Source organism: Balaenoptera ricei, chromosome 16 (genome assembly GCF_028023285.1).
Source record: "Balaenoptera ricei isolate mBalRic1 chromosome 16, mBalRic1.hap2, whole genome shotgun sequence".
Lineage (NCBI taxonomy): Eukaryota > Metazoa > Chordata > Mammalia > Artiodactyla > Balaenopteridae > Balaenoptera > Balaenoptera ricei.
The window spans coordinates 98,528,464-98,537,992 of record NC_082654.1 but is presented as its reverse complement, the minus strand read 5'-3'; positions in this window follow the sequence as shown (position 1 = coordinate 98,537,992).

The window sequence follows — 9,529 nt, the reverse complement described above, 5'->3', positions numbered from 1 at the left end:
TGACAAAAGCCATGGAGCATTGCGATTACAGGGGTCATGGAACATTTTGATGATAGGGGCATGGAGCATTGTGATGACACTGCTCATAGACCATTGTGATGAAAGGGGTCATGGAGCTTTGAGATAAAATGGGTCATGGGACATTGTGACAACAAGGGTCATGGAGCATTTGATGACAAGGGAATGTAGCATTGTGATGACATGACTTCTGGAGCTTTTGGATGACAAGGGCATGGAGAATTGTGATTACAGGGGCCATGGAGCATTGTGATGACAACTGCATTCAGCATTGTGATGAAAAGAGGAGTGGAGCTTTGTGACGAGAGGCGTACTGGAGAATTGTGAGGAAAGATGTCATGGATCATTGTGATTACAGCGATCATGGAGCATTGTGATGACAGGGTTCATGGAGCATTGTGATGAAAAGGGCCATGGAGCATTGTGATCACAGGGGTCATGGAGCATTGTGATGATAGGGCCATGGAGAATTGTGATGACAATGGTCATGGAGCATAGTGATGAAAGGGGTCACGGAGCATTGAGGTAAAGTGGGTCATGGGACATTGTTATGACAAGGGCCATGGAGCATTGTGATCAAATGGGTTATGGAGCATTGTGATGAAAGTGGTCATGGAGCACTGAGATAAAAGGGGTCATGGGACATTGTAATGACAAGGGCCATGGAGCATTGTGATGAAAGAGTTCATGGAGCGTTGTGATGAAAGTAGTCATAGATAATTGTGATGAAATGCGCCATGGAGTATTGTGATGACAAGAGTCCTGGAGCATTGTGATGACATTTTCATGGAGCATTGTGATGACACGGGCATGGAGAATTGTGATGAGAAGAGTTCTGGAGCATTGTGATGACAAGGGCATGGAGCATTGTGATTACAAGGATCATGGAGCTTGTGATGACAAGGTTCATGGAGCATTGTGATGACAGAAGTCACATAGCATTATGATGACAAGGGCCATGGAGCATTGTGATGACAGGGGTGATGGGGCATTGTGATGAAAAGCACCATGGAGCATTGTGATTACAGGGGTCCTGGGGCATTGTGATGACAAGTGGCATGGAGCCCTGTGATGAAAGGGGTACTGGAGCATTGTTAGGAAATGGGCCATGGAGCACTGTGATGACAAGTGCATGGAGCATTGTGATGACAAGTGGCATGGAGAATTGTGATGAAACGGTTAATGGAGCATTGTGAGGAAAGGTGTTATGGATCACTGTTATGACAGGGGTCATGGAGCTTTGAGATGACAACGGCCATGGAGCATTGTGATGACAGTGGTCACGGGGATTTGTGATGACAGTGGGCATGGAGCATTGTAATGAACGGGTTCATGGAGCAATGTGATTACATACGACATGGAGCATTGTGATGACAAAACCATGGAGTATTCTGATGAAAGGGGTCATGGAGCATTGTGATGAAAAGTTTCATTGGGCCTTGTTATGACAAGAGCCATGGAACATTGTGATTAAGTGGTTTATGGAGCGTTGTGATGAAAGTGGTCATGGAGCATTGTGATTACAGGGGCCATGGAGCATTGTGATGAAAGGTGTCATGGAGCATTGTGATGAAAGGGATCATGGATCATTGTGATTACAAGGGCAAGTAGCATTGTGATGAGCATTGGCATGCAGCCTTGAGATAAATGGGTGACTGGAGCGTTGTGAGGAAACGGGCCATTGAGCATTGCGATGGCAAGGGCATGGAACATTGTGATGACAAGTGGCATGGAGCATTGTGATGAAAGAGGTATTGGAGCATTGTGAGGAAATGGTACATGGATCATTGTGATTACAGGGATCAAAGAGCATTGTGATGACAAGTGTCCTGGAGCGTAGTGATGACATTTTCATGGAGCATTGTTATGACACAGGCATGGAGAATTGTGATGAGAAGAGTTCTGGAGCATTGAGATGACAAAGGTATGGAGCATTGTGAGTACAGGGGCCATGGAACATTTGATGACAAGTGCATGGAGTATTGTGATGACAAAGGGCATGGAGCATTGTGATGAAAGCGGTACTAGAGAATTGTGATGACAGGGGTCATGGAGCATTGTGATGAAAAGCACCATGGAGTATTGTGATGACAAGAGTCTTGGAGCATTGTGATGACATTTTCATGGAGCATTGTGATGACATGGGCATGGAGATTTGTGATTACAGGGGCCATGGAGCATTTGATGACAAGGGCATGGACCATTGTGATGAAAATGGTCATGGAGCATTGTGATGAAAGGGGTCAAGGGGAAAATTGATGACAATGGCTATGGGGCATTTTGATGAATGTGGTCTTGGAGCACTGTGAGGCAAGTGTTCATGCAGCATTGTGATGAAAAGCGCATTGGAGCATTGTGATGACAAGGGCCAAGGAGCATTGTGATCAAATGGGTTATGGAGCATTGTGATGAAAGTGGTCATGGAACATTGTTAAGAAAGGGGACACGGAACATTGAGATAAAAGGGGTCATAGGACATTGTGATGACAAGGGCCATGGAGCATTGTGATGAAAGGGTTTATGGAACACTGTAATTACAGGAGCCATGGAGAATTGTGAAGATAAAGGCCATGGAACATTGTGATGACAGGCATCATGGAGCATTGTGATAAAAGGAGTCATGGATCATTGCGATGTCAGGGGTCATGTAGCATTGTGATGATAGAGGCATAGAGCATTGTGATGACAATGGTCATGGAGCATTGTGATGAAAGGGGACATGGAGCAATGAGATAAAAGGGGTCATGGGACATTGTGATGACAGGGGCCATGGAGCATTGTGATGAAAGGAATTATGGAGCACTGTAATTACAGTAGCCATGGAGAAATGTGAAGACAAAGGCCATGGAACATTGTGATGACAGGCATCATTGAGCATTGTGATGAAAGGGGTCATGGATCATTGCGATGTCAGGGGTTATGTAGCATTGTGATGACAATGGTCATGGAGCTTTGTGAAGAAAGTGGTCATGGAGCATTGTGATGAAAAGCACCATGGAGTATTGTGATGACAAGAGTCTTGGAGCATTGTGATGGCATTTTCATGGAGCATTGTGATGACATGGGCATGGAGATTTGTGATTACAGGGGCCATGGAGCATTTGATGACAAGGGCATGGACCATTGTGATGACAAGGGACACGGAGAAGTGTGATGAAAGTGGTCATGGAGCATTGTGATGAAAGGGGTCATGGATCATTGAGATTATAGGGTTCATGGAGCATTGTGATGGCAAGGGTCATGAAGCACTGTGATGACAGGGTTCATGGAGCATTGCGATGACAAGGGGCATGTAACATTGTGATAACCGGAGTCATGCGGCATTGTGATGACAGGGGGCATGGAGCATTGTGATGAAAAGCGGCATGGATCATTGTGATGAAAGGCGTCCTGGAGCATTGTGAGGAAAGGGGTCATGGATCATTGTGATTACAGGGATCATGGAGCATTGTGATGACAAGGGTCATGGTGCATTGTGATGACAGGTATCATGGAGCATTGTGATGAGAGGTTATTGGGCATTGTGATGACAGTGGTCATGGAGCACTGCGATGATAGGGGCAGGGAACATTGTGATGACAAAAGCCATGGAGCATTGCGATTACAGGGGTCATGGAACATTTTGATGATAGGGGCATGGAGCATTGTGATGACACTGCTCATAGACCATTGTGATGAAAGGGGTCATGGAGCTTTGAGATAAAATGGGTCATGGGACATTGTGACAACAAGGGTCATGGAGCATTTGATGACAAGGGAATGTAGCATTGTGATGACATGACTTCTGGAGCTTTTGGATGACAAGGGCATGGAGAATTGTGATTACAGGGGCCATGGAGCATTGTGATGACAACTGCATTCAGCATTGTGATGAAAAGAGGAGTGGAGCTTTGTGACGAGAGGCGTACTGGAGAATTGTGAGGAAAGATGTCATGGATCATTGTGATTACAGCGATCATGGAGCATTGTGATGACAGGGTTCATGGAGCATTGTGATGAAAAGGGCCATGGAGCATTGTGATCACAGGGGTCATGGAGCATTGTGATGATAGGGCCATGGAGAATTGTGATGACAATGGTCATGGAGCATAGTGATGAAAGGGGTCACGGAGCATTGAGGTAAAGTGGGTCATGGGACATTGTTATGACAAGGGCCATGGAGCATTGTGATCAAATGGGTTATGGAGCATTGTGATGAAAGTGGTCATGGAGCACTGAGATAAAAGGGGTCATGGGACATTGTAATGACAAGGGCCATGGAGCATTGTGATGAAAGAGTTCATGGAGCGTTGTGATGAAAGTAGTCATAGATAATTGTGATGAAATGCGCCATGGAGTATTGTGATGACAAGAGTCCTGGAGCATTGTGATGACATTTTCATGGAGCATTGTGATGACACGGGCATGGAGAATTGTGATGAGAAGAGTTCTGGAGCATTGTGATGACAAGGGCATGGAGCATTGTGATTACAAGGATCATGGAGCTTGTGATGACAAGGTTCATGGAGCATTGTGATGACAGAAGTCACATAGCATTATGATGACAAGGGCCATGGAGCATTGTGATGACAGGGGTGATGGGGCATTGTGATGAAAAGCACCATGGAGCATTGTGATTACAGGGGTCCTGGGGCATTGTGATGACAAGTGGCATGGAGCCCTGTGATGAAAGGGGTACTGGAGCATTGTTAGGAAATGGGCCATGGAGCACTGTGATGACAAGTGCATGGAGCATTGTGATGACAAGTGGCATGGAGAATTGTGATGAAACTGTTAATGGAGCATTGTGAGGAAAGGTGTTATGGATCACTGTTATGACAGGGGTCATGGAGCTTTGAGATGACAACGGCCATGGAGCATTGTGATGACAGTGGTCACGGGGATTTGTGATGACAGTGGGCATGGAGCATTGTAATGAACGGGTTCATGGAGCAATGTGATTACATACGACATGGAGCATTGTGATGACAAAACCATGGAGTATTCTGATGAAAGGGGTCATGGAGCATTGTGATGAAAAGTTTCATTGGGCCTTGTTATGACAAGAGCCATGGAACATTGTGATTAAGTGGTTTATGGAGCGTTGTGATGAAAGTGGTCATGGAGCATTGTGATTACAGGGGCCATGGAGCATTGTGATGAAAGGTGTCATGGAGCATTGTGATGAAAGGGATCATGGATCATTGTGATTACAAGGGCAAGTAGCATTGTGATGAGCATTGGCATGCAGCCTTGAGATAAATGGGTGACTGGAGCGTTGTGAGGAAACGGGCCATTGAGCATTGCGATGGCAAGGGCATGGAACATTGTGATGACAAGTGGCATGGAGCATTGTGATGAAAGAGGTATTGGAGCATTGTGAGGAAATGGTACATGGATCATTGTGATTACAGGGATCAAAGAGCATTGTGATGACAAGTGTCCTGGAGCGTAGTGATGACATTTTCATGGAGCATTGTTATGACACAGGCATGGAGAATTGTGATGAGAAGAGTTCTGGAGCATTGAGATGACAAAGGTATGGAGCATTGTGAGTACAGGGGCCATGGAACATTTGATGACAAGTGCATGGAGTATTGTGATGACAAAGGGCATGGAGCATTGTGATGAAAGCGGTACTAGAGAATTGTGATGACAGGGGTCATGGAGCATTGTGATGAAAAGCACCATGGAGTATTGTGACAAGAGTCTTGGAGCATTGTGATGACATTTTCATGGAGCATTGTGATGACATGGGCATGGAGATTTGTGATTACAGGGGCCATGGAGCATTTGATGACAAGGGCATGGACCATTGTGATGAAAATGGTCATGGAGCATTGTGATGAAAGGGGTCAAGGGGAAAATTGATGACAATGGCTATGGGGCATTTTGATGAATGTGGTCTTGGAGCGCTGTGAGGCAAGTGTTCATGCAGCATTGTGATGAAAAGCGCATTGGAGCATTGTGATGACAAGGGCCAAGGAGCATTGTGATCAAATGGGTTATGGAGCATTGTGATGAAAGTGGTCATGGAACATTGTTAAGAAAGGGGACACGGAACATTGAGATAAAAGGGGTCATAGGACATTGTGATGACAAGGGCCATGGAGCATTGTGATGAAAGGGTTTATGGAACACTGTAATTACAGGAGCCATGGAGAATTGTGAAGATAAAGGCCATGGAACATTGTGATGACAGGCATCATGGAGCATTGTGATAAAAGGAGTCATGGATCATTGCGATGTCAGGGGTCATGTAGCATTGTGATGATAGAGGCATAGAGCATTGTGATGACAATGGTCATGGAGCATTGTGATGAAAGGGGACATGGAGCAATGAGATAAAAGGGGTCATGGGACATTGTGATGACAGGGGCCATGGAGCATTGTGATGAAAGGAATTATGGAGCACTGTAATTACAGTAGCCATGGAGAAATGTGAAGACAAAGGCCATGGAACATTGTGATGACAGGCATCATTGAGCATTGTGATGAAAGGGGTCATGGATCATTGCGATGTCAGGGGTTATGTAGCATTGTGATGACAATGGTCATGGAGCTTTGTGAAGAAAGTGGTCATGGAGCATTGTGATGAAAAGCACCATGGAGTATTGTGATGACAAGAGTCTTGGAGCATTGTGATGGCATTTTCATGGAGCATTGTGATGACATGGGCATGGAGATTTGTGATTACAGGGGCCATGGAGCATTTGATGACAAGGGCATGGACCATTGTGATGACAAGGGACACGGAGAAGTGTGATGAAAGTGGTCATGGAGCATTGTGATGAAAGGGGTCATGGATCATTGAGATTATAGGGTTCATGGAGCATTGTGATGGCAAGGGTCATGAAGCACTGTGATGACAGGGTTCATGGAGCATTGCGATGACAAGGGGCATGTAACATTGTGATAACCGGAGTCATGCGGCATTGTGATGACAGGGGGCATGGAGCATTGTGATGAAAAGCGGCATGGATCATTGTGATGAAAGGCGTCCTGGAGCATTGTGAGGAAAGGGGTCATGGATCATTGTGATTACAGGGATCATGGAGCATTGTGATGACAAGGGTCATGGTGCATTGTGATGACAGGTATCATGGAGCATTGTGATGAGAGGTTATTGGGCATTGTGATGACAGTGGTCATGGAGCACTGCGATGATAGGGGCAGGGAACATTGTGATGACAAAAGCCATGGAGCATTGCGATTACAGGGGTCATGGAACATTTTGATGATAGGGGCATGGAGCATTGTGATGACACTGCTCATAGACCATTGTGATGAAAGGGGTCATGGAGCTTTGAGATAAAATGGGTCATGGGACATTGTGACAACAAGGGTCATGGAGCATTTGATGACAAGGGAATGTAGCATTGTGATGACATGACTTCTGGAGCTTTTGGATGACAAGGGCATGGAGAATTGTGATTACAGGGGCCATGGAGCATTGTGATGACAACTGCATTCAGCATTGTGATGAAAAGAGGAGTGGAGCTTTGTGACGAGAGGCGTACTGGAGAATTGTGAGGAAAGATGTCATGGATCATTGTGATTACAGCGATCATGGAGCATTGTGATGACAGGGTTCATGGAGCATTGTGATGAAAAGGGCCATGGAGCATTGTGATCACAGGGGTCATGGAGCATTGTGATGATAGGGCCATGGAGAATTGTGATGACAATGGTCATGGAGCATAGTGATGAAAGGGGTCACGGAGCATTGAGGTAAAGTGGGTCATGGGACATTGTTATGACAAGGGCCATGGAGCATTGTGATCAAATGGGTTATGGAGCATTGTGATGAAAGTGGTCATGGAGCACTGAGATAAAAGGGGTCATGGGACATTGTAATGACAAGGGCCATGGAGCATTGTGATGAAAGAGTTCATGGAGCGTTGTGATGAAAGTAGTCATAGATAATTGTGATGAAATGCGCCATGGAGTATTGTGATGACAAGAGTCCTGGAGCATTGTGATGACATTTTCATGGAGCATTGTGATGACACGGGCATGGAGAATTGTGATGAGAAGAGTTCTGGAGCATTGTGATGACAAGGGCATGGAGCATTGTGATTACAAGGATCATGGAGCTTGTGATGACAAGGTTCATGGAGCATTGTGATGACAGAAGTCACATAGCATTATGATGACAAGGGCCATGGAGCATTGTGATGACAGGGGTGATGGGGCATTGTGATGAAAAGCACCATGGAGCATTGTGATTACAGGGGTCCTGGGGCATTGTGATGACAAGTGGCATGGAGCCCTGTGATGAAAGGGGTACTGGAGCATTGTTAGGAAATGGGCCATGGAGCACTGTGATGACAAGTGCATGGAGCATTGTGATGACAAGTGGCATGGAGAATTGTGATGAAACGGTTAATGGAGCATTGTGAGGAAAGGTGTTATGGATCACTGTTATGACAGGGGTCATGGAGCTTTGAGATGACAACGGCCATGGAGCATTGTGATGACAGTGGTCACGGGGATTTGTGATGACAGTGGGCATGGAGCATTGTAATGAACAGGTTCATGGAGCAATGTGATTACATACGACATGGAGCATTGTGATGACAAAACCATGGAGTATTCTGATGAAAGGGGTCATGGAGCATTGTGATGAAAAGTTTCATTGGGCCTTGTTATGACAAGAGCCATGGAACATTGTGATTAAGTGGTTTATGGAGCGTTGTGATGAAAGTGGTCATGGAGCATTGTGATTACAGGGGCCATGGAGCATTGTGATGAAAGGTGTCATGGAGCATTGTGATGAAAGGGATCATGGATCATTGTGATTACAAGGGCAAGTAGCATTGTGATGAGCATTGGCATGCAGCCTTGAGATAAATGGGTGACTGGAGCGTTGTGAGGAAACGGGCCATTGAGCATTGCGATGGCAAGGGCATGGAACATTGTGATGACAAGTGGCATGGAGCATTGTGATGAAAGAGGTATTGGAGCATTGTGAGGAAATGGTACATGGATCATTGTGATTACAGGGATCAAAGAGCATTGTGATGACAAGTGTCCTGGAGCGTAGTGATGACATTTTCATGGAGCATTGTTATGACACAGGCATGGAGAATTGTGATGAGAAGAGTTCTGGAGCATTGAGATGACAAAGGTATGGAGCATTGTGAGTACAGGGGCCATGGAACATTTGATGACAAGTGCATGGAGTATTGTGATGACAAAGGGCATGGAGCATTGTGATGAAAGCGGTACTAGAGAATTGTGATGACAGGGGTCATGGAGCATTGTGATGAAAAGCACCATGGAGTATTGTGACAAGAGTCTTGGAGCATTGTGATGACATTTTCATGGAGCATTGTGATGACATGGGCATGGAGATTTGTGATTACAGGGGCCATGGAGCATTTGATGACAAGGGCATGGACCATTGTGATGAAAATGGTCATGGAGCATTGTGATGAAAGGGGTCAAGGGGAAAATTGATGACAATGGCTATGGGGCATTTTGATGAATGTGGTCTTGGAGCGCTGTGAGGCAAGTGTTCATGCAGCAT